Source organism: Eupeodes corollae, chromosome 3 (genome assembly GCF_945859685.1).
Source record: "Eupeodes corollae chromosome 3, idEupCoro1.1, whole genome shotgun sequence".
Classification (NCBI taxonomy): domain Eukaryota; kingdom Metazoa; phylum Arthropoda; class Insecta; order Diptera; family Syrphidae; genus Eupeodes; species Eupeodes corollae.
The window spans coordinates 107,059,516-107,073,234 of NC_079149.1; the positions used below are offsets into that span (position 1 = coordinate 107,059,516).

The 13,719-nt window shown below is 36.1% G+C and overlaps 1 protein-coding gene across 2 annotated transcripts in view; it reads right to left on the reverse strand.

Annotated features, from left to right (window-relative positions):
• LOC129949504 (P protein) overlaps window positions 1-13,719 on the reverse strand; it is a 106,739-nt gene that overhangs the window by 61,036 nt on the left and 31,984 nt on the right. The window lies entirely within an intron of this gene.

Sequence of the window (13,719 nt, forward strand, 5' to 3'; positions counted from 1 at the left end):
ATTGAGGCGCAACAACTCGTTTATTGTCGTATGACCTCCGGTTCTCCTTCTGAATAGCCTCTATGTTTTGCCTCGCTGTCTCCCTCACTTCGTCACGCTCGGTGTCCAACTCTATCATGACCTCATCTTCTAAAATTGTCCTTAAAATTGGATAGTCCGGAATCCTCATTTCCAAGCCTGTCAGTATCCTAAACGGACTGACTTTGGTACTTCTCGGCGGTGTATTGTTCAACACTTGTTGTACCTTATCAACGTGTTTATACCAATTGCTAGGACTATCGACACATGCTTTGGCTAACATCGAGACGACAATCTTATGGACCCGTTCCACCTGTCCATTACCTCTCGGAACTCCAGTCGCTATTAGTAAATGCTGTACACCTTGACTCGTGCAATACTCTTGGAAAGCTGTTGAGGTAAAAGCAGTACCTCTGTCCGAGATTATTCTCCTTGGGTTTCCGAAGACTGTTGACTGTTTCTGTAGCCTATCAATCACCTCAACTGAACCTGTACTTTTCACTGGATAAAGCCAAGTGAATTTCGAGAACGCATCTACGACTACAAGCAAATGATTGTATTGCTTGTGGGTTGCTTCCATAGGGCCAACATGATCCACATGGTACGTCCCTAAGGGAGAGTGTTCCTTATTGATTGGTGTCAATAAACCCTCTTTCTTCCCCGTTTTCGCCTCTATCACGATGCACTTTACACAACTTCTTACTACCTCACCTGTTTTCTTTGCCAATCCAGGTACGTAAAAGTCTCGCTCTACCAAATCCATAGTTTTTCTCGTGGCAAAATGGCCTTGTTGGTGAGCCAAGCTAATAATCTCCCGCTCCATTGAAGACGGCACAACAATCAATTCCTTTGTCGGGTCTTTGTACACTACATCGGACTTCATGTAGTAATCTTCATAATCACTCGTCTCCAAGATCTTCTTAATAGCTCGAATCCATCTATCCTCTGACTGAGCTTCTTTGATACGGTGGTTAATTGACTCATCGACCAACATACACCAGACTCTACTTAAAGCATCGACATGCTTCATCTTCGTCGAAGACCTATGCTCGATAACATAGTTGAAATCTTGCAAAAATAGCGCCCAACGAGAGACTCTCACTGGTACATCATTTTTCTTCATCGTCATTGCAAAGGCATTGCAATCCGTCACGATCTTAATCTTGATTCCCAACACGTAAACACGCCACTTTTTCAAAGCCTCAATTATGGCAAGCACCTCCAGTTCGTAGGAGTGTAGCTTCTCCTCGGTTGGTGTTGTTTTCCGACTCATGTACTGCGTAGGATGGAACTCTTGATCTTCTGTGTCTTGTTGCAACAACACTGCACCGTACCCGTACATACAAGCATCCGTATGAATCTCTGTTGTTGCTTTGGGGTTGAAGAGCTTCAATACCGGCGACCTAATCAATGCCTCCTTCAATTGTTCGAACGCAACTAATTGCTCGACATCCATCTTGAATTCACGGTTCTTCTTCATCATATCGGACAACGGTTTAGCTATCAAAGCGTACTCCTTGACAAATCTCCTAAAATATGACGTCAAACCAAGGAAACGTTGGAGCGACTTCTGGTTGAGTGGGATAGGAAATTCTCTGATTGCCTTCGTTTTCTCCGCAGATGGCTGTAAGTTGTTGCCCTCTATTATGTACCCCAAAAATTCAATCCTTTTCTTCAAGAACTTACATTTTTTCCATCGGATCTGCATACCGTTTACGAACGTGACCTCCAAAACTTTTGCTAATTTCTCCAGGCCTTCTTTCTCGTTCGCCGCAGGGATAATGATATCGTCCATGTACACGATTACCACCTTATCACGAATGAGAGGTCTCAACACTGCCGAGACATATCGGCAGAACACGGCTGGAGAATTGGAAATACCAAAGGGAACGTACTTAAACTCGAATTGTCCATGATGGGTTACAAACGAAGTGTACTTCCTGGAATCCTTCTCAACAGGTACGTGAAAAAATCCGTTGCTCAAGTCCAATGTCGTGAACACGTGAGCACCTTGTAACTGATCAATGACATCATCAATCAACGGCATTGGAAAATTGTCTCGCACAATCTTCTCGTTCAGCTTGCGATAGTCACAGCAGAGGCGTTTGGTTCCATCCTTCTTCTGGACTAACACAACTGGCGCTGCGTACTCAGAGGAACTAGGCTGTACAATCCCGTCCCTCATCCATTCTGATACTTGCTGCTCAACAAATTGTTGATCACAGTACGGCAACCTCCTCGGTCTCATGTTTACCGGAACATCATCCGTTAGCGTTAGTCGCATCTCCACTGGTGACGCCCTACACCTCTTAGGTGCGTAACTCTCGAGCATCTTCTTCAATTGCTCTCCGTCCTCGTGCTCCAGATGTCCCACATCCACTACATCATCATCGCGAACAAAATCTTTATCTCCAGCTGACAGGCAAACAGTTCCCAATTCCGAGAGCAATTCATTGATTGCTAACGAATCATCATCTACATCACCATCTACTACGACGTGACCACAACCACTCTGACCCTGTACCTCCGACCCTTGGCATGTAACACCCTCATCAGTCCTGTACTCCCGGTCCTTGTTGCATTTTACACCTCTAGTTCGGCCTCTACACGCTGCCCTGCCAACACTCGCAACTACTGTTACCACCGCCTTGTTTTCAGACCTAACGTCCACAATCGGCATCGATTCATTGCTACGCGATTTTTGCGACCCTTTTTTAGTGAAAAATGCCGCCCCTTCTATGATGTGAACATCTACTTCCTTCAGCACCTCATTACCTATGACCGCTGAATACGGGATATCACCCTCTCTCACCACATGGAAAACTAACGACAAGCTCAACTCATCTACTACCACCTTCGCCTCGAAACAACCTAATGTGATAATTTGTTTCTGCCCCAGCCCAGTTAAACGCTTCTTCTTTGTAGCTAACTCAACACCAGTTAATAACAACAAACTGTCATACCGCAACAAATTCAGGTCACTACCCGTATCAAACAATGTTGACAAACTCTGGCCATTCATCACGACATCTTTAAATATTCTGTTGCAATCGAGTGCCAACAAAATTGGAACTTCAGGGACTTCCTCCGCGCCTACTGTTAATGCAGTATGTGCTCGGGTTTCCTTTTGCTCATCCCGTCGTCCTCCGCGACCCTTTTCCTTGCATTCTCTCGACATATGTCCTGCCTGACCACACCTATAACATCTTATATCTCTCTTCATAGGACAATCTCTAGCTACGTGAGTTGGTTCTGAACACTTGTAGCATTTCTTTTCAAGCTGCTCCTGCTTGACGGCCGCGCTTGGCGATGCCACCGGACCTCTGGAACTAGATGGACCACGTACCTTCTCGTATATCGACATCTGGGATTTCAGTTGCGCTATCGTTGACGCTTGATAGAGGATTGTTTTGTTCTGCCTAGTGTCTGGGATTCCTTCGACAAAATAATCGATCAGACTTTCATCGTCCAATTCGATGCTTTTACCTATCTCGATGAGGTTGTACAAATATTCCCTGAGTGATTCCGAACTCTTCTTCCTTCGCGTTCGTAACATTCGGTGTACTTCCGCAGAGCAAATACTCTCACCAAACTCATCCTTCAAGGCTTTTCTTAGAGCTGCCCAATTCTTTATATTTTTTTCGCTACGTATAAAGAGCTTAGCGGCACCTTTTAATAATTGCTTCGCGAATATAAATTTTTGGACCTCGTCCCAGCCTACAGTTGTCGCGTTTTCTTCAAAATCGCGTACCCAGTCGGACACTTTTGGATAACCAACGCCATCAAATGTCGAGAGGGAGTCTTCGATATCGCGAAGAGTAAAACATCTCCCTCTGTATTGTACGCTTTCTGAAACACGGGCGGACTCGAAGCTATTGTTCGCCTCTTCATCGTCATGCATTAAGCCAAGATGCTGGAGTAGCCGCTCCTGTAGCACCCCCTTTACCCCTGTCCTGTCTAATCCCAATTCGTCCAACTTTCCCCTTAATTCACTAACTGTCAGTCCCAAAATAGCTACCCTTTCCATTTCCATACCTTACGATCAAATTCAATACTATACTGTTTTTATATATTTTCTATTTTCCCCACGTTAACTGTCAGCAAGAAGAGAATAAAAAAAGAAAGAAAGAATCGTCACTCACCCTTACAATAAAAATTTTCTTCTACACGCTGCAACCAGCTACCAGCATTCCAGCAACAACAAGGGTCTTCTTCTTTTTATTCCGCTTCTCTTCTTCGCTTTCGTTTCTTTTCTTCGTGTTGCACACCGTTGGAGCAAACGACAGCAAAACAAGTCGCAGCAGGTTTGCTTTTCGTCGATGCCCTTTATTTACTTCTTTTTTGTTGTAAAGAATAAAAATTCGCTACGGTTTAGCTTCTCCTTCTGGAGTATATAGCGAGATTGGCTTCTTCGCTATACACACAGACACACACGCCGATGCGCTTTGGTGGTTAATTTTTGTATTTGATCGTTTTTGGAATTTAACTTTACTAACGAAGCACTTAGCACTTCCCGGTCGAGCTCCCAATCTGTGGGGTTCAAGCTCCTATTATCTAGGGGTTTCTTTATTTACTTAGATAAAATATTAATTTATATTTAATAAAACTACAAACAACAGAGCAAAACTTTTACACGTCTAGTCCTCTTGGCGGATCGATTTCGAATGAATGACGATTCCTTCTGTTCTCTCCTGCTGACTATAATAAGGAAGGGATAGAAATAGAAGGGACGCTAGTTCTCTTTTGTCATGTCTGTCCGTTCTGTCTCGTTCGTCTGTTGGCGTAGGGTAATGCGCCAAGGTTTGGCCAATCCCACATGTATCTCAAACAAGATTGGCTATCACATACTATAAGCTTTAAATAAATATCAACATGTTTTGGTAAGGTTAGGTTAAGTTAGGTTAAAGTGGCTGTCCATGATGGAAACGGACACACTAAGGCCAGTTTAATGGCCCATGAACTCAATGGAACCAGTTTGAGTCCCTTACGGAACATGAGAGGCTGATAATGCTGATATGATTTAGATCGTTAAAAAAGATTTCTCCTAGATAATTCTTGCGTTTTCGAGCCAGAGCAGGACGTGTACAGAGAAGGTGAAAAACTGTTTCCTACTCTTCCTCGTCCGGTTATGACACCTATTATCGAGATTATATGGGATCTGCTTAGAGAGAGCAAGCACCTTGATCTCTTTAAATCTAGTGTTGGCCAGATGTTTTTTTGATGTTGTTCCACCTGGTGCCTGCCCTACTTTGAGTAAATATGGATATCAGATGTTGATATCACGTTTTCTTTAACCAGGACAAGACTTCTTTTTTTCGCCAAAAGTTCCGCCTGAAACGCTACAATTGTTAGGAAGGCTGAATAAGAGTTAGTCGTTCAGAGTACACACCTCCACCAAAGTTCTTTCTTTTTTTTTATCCATCTGTATGAAAATGAATTGAATCGTCTTCCAGGAATGCCCTATAGAAATCTGGAAGTTTCTGTTGAATTGTAGTTGGGGGATGCCGAAGTCTGTATGCTTTGGAATTGATTTTAAAATACTTAAGAACTACGGAGTGGCCAATGTTGTTGTTAATCCACTGCGACGAAGCTTCGAAGCGAATAGCTTGCAGCTTTTTGTTTGCTAAATATATCAAGAGGTGTTCCGAAGCGTAAGGTGTCCAATGCCGAAGATGAGGTCGTGCAAAACTATCCGTTTATACATAGGCAAGCTGAACGTTTTACTTTATTAAATTTGTCGCGGTTTAAAGCAGTCCACCATACTGCCACACCGTACATTAAAGTCGGTCTGTTTACCGATGTGTATAGCCAATGCGTGATTCTGGGTTGTGAACCCCATTTATTCAAATCAAATGGGGTGGCGCAACAGTCCGTCGTGAACCAGGGCCTAGTGACTTACAACTCTCAACCATTCCTGTGTGCGAGTACTGTGGTCAGGAATGGAAGGGACCTACATTCCAACGCACTAACCATCATGCTACGGGTACTACGAGCCCCATTTATTACCAATAGCTTTTTTGCAAAAAGAGAGAGCTACAGAAGCTTTTTCGACCGTTTCCTGAACATTGCGTTTCCAATTTAGTTTTTTATCTAAGACAAAACCTAGCCCCGTCTGAGAATTTTAATTTTATTCATTTAATATAGGGGGGGTTGACAAATGGAATTTTGTATCTCCTCGAAAATAAGACCAAATTGGTGTTGTGTGGCTTAACACCCAGTCCACACCGATCAGCCTAAAGTATTAGTCTGTCTAAGGCATTTTGTAAGAGTTCTTTTAAGGTGTTCAGATGCTTCCCTAAAACTGCTATAAAAAGTCAGTCGTCCGCATAGGCGATCACTCTGAAACCCTCCGCATCCAGACTATTTACTATTTCCAGATTCCAGAGAAGATAACACCACCTTGCGGTGTCCCTCTACTAAACGAATAGTCTGCCAGAAGAGTTGCCCAGTTTTGAGTTAATTATTCAGCTAGTCAGCATTAAATGAATTAACTTCCCAAGCGAACTATCTACATTTAGAAATGTTAGTGCAGATGTAATAACAGATGTGTCCACGTTGTTAAAGGCACCTTCAATGTCAAGGAAAGCTACCATAGTGAACTCTTTATGATGGAGGGAATATTCGATGGTGCGTACTAAAGTGTGTAACGCAGTTTCCACCGATTAACCTTTACAGTAGGCATGTTGAGACGAAGATAGAAGTCTTGAACTTAAATGGATATTATTTAATCTTTCCAAAGTCTTAAGAAAGATTGATGATAGACTTATAGGTCGTAGGTGTTTAGGATTGACTTGCGAGCATTTACCTTCTTTGGATATAAAAATAACTTTAACTTCTCTCTTATGCCGAGAAATATGGACCAAGTAAGGACAGCTTGTAAAAATTTCTTAAGTTCTTTTTAAAGATGGAATGTTTGAACTTCACAGCACTCTTTTTGAAATAAGTGTTCTAAAAAACTTAAAGCGACTCATTCTGTTTCAAAGAGAAACAGTTCTTCAAAATTTCGAGCTTAAAACCTATGAAAATGTCAACCTTTATAGTAAAAAAGTTATTGTTGTCGACTTAGTACAATTATTTAAAAAAAATATATTAATGTTAATAAATTTAAATAACGTTAATACAAATGTTTATCTTATACATTTAAGTAAGCTAAGTTATTTTAGCTATGCATATGAGTAAACAAAGAGGTAATTATTGTCCAGGTGAAAATTCTTCAGATGGTCATATTCTGTGACATAAGAATTCCCTCTTTCTTAAGTCTCAAAAGTTTTCAAAACTGGAATGTATAATGAAATAGAAAATAAACAAAAATGTCTCCTTGATTGAAAAACTTATGAATTTCTATAACAAATATTTGTGGATGGAAAAAAGTTGTGAATTTCTTTCATTTGAATATTAAATAACTTGCAAAACGGGTATTAAATTGAATACCTTTTAATTAAAAGACAAATTATTGCAAAAACAAATTATTGGGTAACGTAAAAAAGTTTGGTTTTGTCATTTTGTATATTAAAATGGTTCAATATTTTTGTTTAATTTGTTGATGCAAGTTTCCCAATTTTAAGGGAGTTGCCTCTGTCTGTTGGTTGTTTTAAAAAAGAACGCAAGCAGTCCTCCTAAAGGTATATGTATTCTTTTGACAGTCTTTTATAACTCATTTTATATTCACAAGTACCAAAAGTTTGTAACCTTCAAAAATGAAGAAAAAGAAGGGCGTGATGTCGCGTCGCTCGCTGTCGTTGTCGTCGACATGAGTTATTTAGTGTTTTTAATATACATATACATACTTGTATACCTTATTTTTAAGTTACTTTTACAAGATGAAAGCAAAAACGTCTTATCAAAACGAAATAAGAGAGAAATAACATCGCTCGAAGGTACATGTCAAATGGGTTTTTTCTTTATGTTTGAAAAAGGTAAAAAGCAAAAAATTTAAATAGGTGCGGGGATACGTAGGAAGTTTTTGTAGCTATTTTTTCAACTACGAAAAATAAACTTTGATATTTTTGGCAGAAGTTTTCCCAAGGGACAAATTTCGTATTTTGTATTTTTTTTTATTATTTCGTGTAGGTATGTTTGCTTTTTGCTTTTGACCTTGTGAGTGATGTAACAGGACTGAATCGATTTTGTATGTTTTATATTTTTTAACGTAAGAACCCTATCCTTAAATTCAAAGAGGATTATTAGTTTATAATATTTTTTGTTCATATAGACAACAAGTCAACCAACAACATATCGTCAATATTTATAAATAAGAAAATAATTACTAACCAATGCGTAGGTCTCACAAAAAAAAAAAACAATGAAAATTAATATTTGTAGACAAATGTTTAATTAGGGACTTTCGATATGTCAGCCCGAGTTAATCTTGTTTTTCCATTCGTAACCTTTAACCCTTTTAAGTGAATTCAAGACCATGTATAATTTATAAATGTACAATTTTATGTACAAAATAAGAAAAGTTAAACCTTGAATTGTAGCAATATCGCAGTTTCTTTTATTTTTCTCATTCAAAAATAATTTTAGGTAAGGTTTCGAGGTAAGCATTTCGAGGGCAAATATTTTCATATACCTATTAATTTATTTCAAAACATACAAATCCTTTAAAAAATGATGATTTTTTAATTCCAACGAAACCTTGAAATGTTTCATATTCATAAATATTTTATTCCAAGAAAGAACTGAGATCATTAAAAGCTCGTAGCTATGTAGTTATTTTTTACTTCTTGGAAGTAGGGTTTTCTTAGGTTTTCGTAGGCGCAAAATGTTTCTTATCCCAAATAAACAGAAATCAACAACAATGAGTTTTCTTTTAAATTTCCAAACTGTTATCAATTCACAAGATATTTTAAACACCATAACCAAATGGATACTTGTTCTTCAAAAAAGATTTCCCCGTAACCCTCTTAGTTAAAGGCGTTGGTCATTAACAAGCGTTAACATGGGCTTTTGGTGAAAGCTGACATTATTTTTTTTTTTTTTGTTATCTGATGACCCTATAAATAACAAGACAAGTTTTATTAACATTTTAAATTTAAAATTCAAAAAAAGAGGCTGGGATGCGACCCACACTGATAACTTGCTGGGATGCGACCCACACTGATAACTTCCTATCCCGTCTGTCGATTTGTCTTGCTTAAAAGTTTGTCTATATGTACTCGTATCAATTTTTACCAAATTTGTGTACTATTTTTTGTAGATTTATTTTTTATGAAAAAACGGACTATTGTATTTTTATATAAAAATTACTGAATATTTTCTGTGAAATAAAATAAGTTTGAAGCCAATATTTCAAATTTTTGAAAAGCTATTTGAGTCGAAAGTAAATTTTTACCAAGTTTTAAAATTGTTTTTGTTTGTAGGGTTTTATTTTTTGCAAAAAAAAAATGTCAATTTGATTTTTTTCAAAATTGTATCGAATTTTGACAACATTATTTTGTATAAGATAAAATTAGTTTGAAGCCAATATTTTAAAGTTTTGGAAGGAGTCGAATCAATTTTTTGCAACTTTTGTTAAATTTTGTTTAGGTTTTTAATTTTTTATACATAAACTCTCAGTTTGATTTTTTTCAAAATTTTACTGAATGTTGACAACAATATTTTTTGAAAGATAAAAGTAAATTAAAGCCAATATCTCAAAGTTTTGAAAAGATATTTGAATAGAAAATCATTTTTTACCAACTTTTATTAATTTTTTTTTAGATTTTTATTTTTTGTAAAAAAAACTGTCAATTCAATTTTCTTCAACATTTTTCAGAATGTTGAAAACAATATTTCTTATAAGATAAAGTAAGTTTGAAGCCTAAACTTAAAGTTTTTGAAAAGATATTTGAATCGATATTCAATTTTTACCAACTTTGAGTAATGTTTTTTTTTAGATTTCTATTTTTTATAAAAAAAACTGTCAATTCGATTTTTCTCAAAATTTTATCAGATGTCAAAAACATTATTCTTCGTTACATAAAATTATTTTGGAGATGAACTCATATTTTAGACGTAAAATTTTGGAGGTGACAAATTTTTTTTTCAGTTTTTTTGATTTATAAAAAAAACGTTAAATAGATTTTTTCAATAAATATACTTCTTTGATATCACGTTACAATATATTATATAAAATTTAGTTCAAGTCTCTAGCGTTTTTGGTTTGTAAAATGTTTAAGGTTAGCCAAAATTTTCACCTTTTTTTCAAACTGCTATGGTAAAAAAAACAACCACGCAATTTTCTTGAGAGCCCTTTCTGCATTTTTCTGCCTTATTATCTGTATAACAAAATTTATTTGAAATCGATATCTCTTCTGGTTCTTGAACTATGGACGACGATAAAAAATTATTTCGACTCTAGGGACCTTGAAACGTCGAGAAATGTCAACATTTTCAATTTGACAAATCGGAACCAATAACTTCCTATGGAAAATTAACAAACATTTAAATTTTCTGTCAACTGCTTTTACATATAAACGGTGATTTTTTTAAGAGCTTGAGAACTTTTTTTTAAAACAAAACGCATAAAATTTGCAAAATCTCATCGATTCTTTATTTGAAACGTTAGATTGGTCCTTGACATTTACTTTTTGAAGATAATTTCATTTAAATGTTGACCGCGGCTGCGTCTTAGGTGGTCCATTCGGAAAGTCTAATTTTGGGTAACTTTTTTCAGCATTTCGGCCGGAATAGCCCGAATTTTTTCGGAAATGTTGTCTTCCAAAGCTGGAATAGTTGCTGGCTTATTTGTGTAGACTTTAGAATTGACGTAGCCCCAAAAAAAAATTGTCTAAAGGCGTCAAATCGGATGATCTTGGTGGCCAACTTACCGGTCCATTCCTTGAGATGAATTGTTCTCCGATGTTTTCCCTCAAAATGGCCATAGAATCGCGAGCTGTGTGGCATGTAGCGCCATCTTGTTGAAACCACATGTCAACCAAGTTCAGTTCTTCCATTTTTGGCAACAAAAAGTTTGTTAGCATTGAACGATAGCGATCGCCATTCACCGTAACGTTGCGTAACAATGATTCCACCAGCGTACAAACCACACCAAACAGTGCATTTTTCGGGATGCATGGGCAGTTCTTGAACGGCTTCTGGTTGCTCTTCACTCCAAATGCGGCAATTTCGCTTATTTACGTAGCCATTCACCAGAAATGAGCCGCATCGCTGAACAAAATTTGTCGATAAAAAAGCGAATTTTCTGCCAACTTTTCTAGGGCCCATTCACTGAAAATTCGACGTTGTGGCAGATCGAAGTCTAATTATGATGAAATTTCAAAGCATACTGAGCATCTTTCTCTTTGACACCATGTCTGAAATCCCGCGCGATCTGTCAAATACTAATGCATGAAAATCCTAACCTCAAAAAAATCACCCTTTATGTTTAACCTTTGACAGATTCATAGATTTCTCCGATCTGATCTGACAGGTGACAGTTCGACATATGTGTCGCATTTGCTTGACACGTTTTTATTTTCCATCATATTGGCTGCGTTCATTCACTGCTATCCTGGAACCTATTTCATGAAAATTGACAGGTGACAATTTCATAAATTTGTCAGACTTCTTTAAAAAATCTGTATTTTATAAAATACTGAATATTTTCGCCATCAGGTGGCAAATTTGTCAGAAAAATATAATGAACAATTTGTGATAATGACACATTTGTCGTGACAATTTTGTCATTGTCATGCTTACCTATAAATAGGGACAAATTTGTCTTGACAATTTTATTGTATAGTTTTGAAATAAGTTATGATCGAAATAAGATTAAGTATGGAACAAAACCTTTACAACTTGTTTCAATTTCCATAGATTCTCGAACAATTTTTCAATGTTAGAAGTAACAAAATGTCAAAAAGCAACATATACCAGACACTCCTAGAAACCTTTCTATTTCTTTTCTGATAGCCCAGCTCTTCAGGTTAGACACGAACAAATCCGAATGCCCTACCTATCTGAGATTGATTGCAGCTATTGATTGGTAACATGCACTAAATGTTAATTAATTACAGTGACAGCTTTGTCGTGACAGTTATGTCACTGTCAGTTTACACGTACAAACATTTTTTTGAGAAAATTCGTGGCATTTATCAGAGAATTGTTGATGTCATCTTTGTTCATAAAAATTGAAGAACTTTAATCATGTGTTTTTATGGGGCTGTTTCTTTCTACCTAACTTTTAATATACAATTTCCAATGCCATCTTGAGGCAACGGCGAATGATTAAAAAAATAGCTTAATTATAATATTACGAATTTTATAAAAGTAAAAAACTTCATGACATTTTGTTATGATAAACAATTGTTGACCAATATTTCTAGAACAATTTTGAAAAATACTGCAAACCTGTCAAATTATTTGACAGTTGCTAAACTGCCATATTACAAATTTTCACCTGTCACTTGTAACACTTAATATTTATATTATAATAATTCATAGATAAGAAATTTTTGAGGTGACTTAATTTGATGTCTTATAATTTTTTCGTTTTGTTTCAAATCAATTCTTAAAACGATAAAATTACTTAAGAAATTAATTTATTTACTGTCTGACATTTTTAAATGTCATAGTTTCATATTTTTCTGACATTTAACAAGTTTGTAGCATGTTAAATGTCTTTCCTTTTTATATTTCTGTATACAATATTTTTGTTTTGTTTTTAAATTACTTATTTCAATTAAGTTCTTATATTCCCAAGAAGTGCGTACAATACATATGTACGCATCAATTATGGAACTAGATGTTTTCTGAAATTCAATACCGCCATTGATAGAATATTTAATGGTCTTTCCAAGTCAATAATCATTAGCACTTTTTCATGCTGTTGAATTCATAACGAGGGTTACATTTTTTTTTTGTTTCTTGTTTCAATCATCATCACACGTTCATCACACAGCAATTTTTTTTTTGTTTCAAAGTAAGTGAATGGCAGTTGACATTTAAAGAGCAGACAAAAATGTTATTTTACCCTTTTGTGATGCAAAAACCAATAGGTTATAGGTTAACAAGAGTATACATAGGTGCGTTGATAGAAAATCGAATCAAATTTTCAAAATTTAAAAAGAATTTCTTCCTAAGAAACGTTTTGGCGTAGGTTGCGTATAGTCACTTTTCAATTACAAACAAAATATTGTAATGACTTTTTTGTTGAATGAACATTTAAAAGGCTTGGATATCAAATTATTTAATAATATTTCGCTGAAAAAATAACAGAAATGTATGCATTTATTTTAATTTTTATTGTCTAACATTTGAAATGTTAAAACATTTGCATAAACCACTTGTCAAAGAATATTTATTTTATTAAAACTTAAATCAATAAAATGCATGATGGGGAGCTGTAAAATGTTTACACATTACATTATTTTATTCATTAAGCCTTTTGTTCTTATACAGATTTGAATATTAATATATTTTGTATATAATTTACTTGTTTCTATTCATGGGTGGTGGCGATGGTGGTTGGTGTGTATTTCAAATAGATTAATGAACGCCGTTTTCCACTTTGTATATAGATTTAAGATCTTTTACTATAAGCCGCATTTTTTCATCACATTTCCATAGAGATATGTAAATTTTTTCGAGAAGTACTTATATCATAACATACCTACAAATATATACCTATTTGAATGGTTCTGTAAACAGAAACACCACACGTGATGTGACAGAGTGCCATTCCAGAATTGCATTGAATTGACAGGGTTTATTTTACAT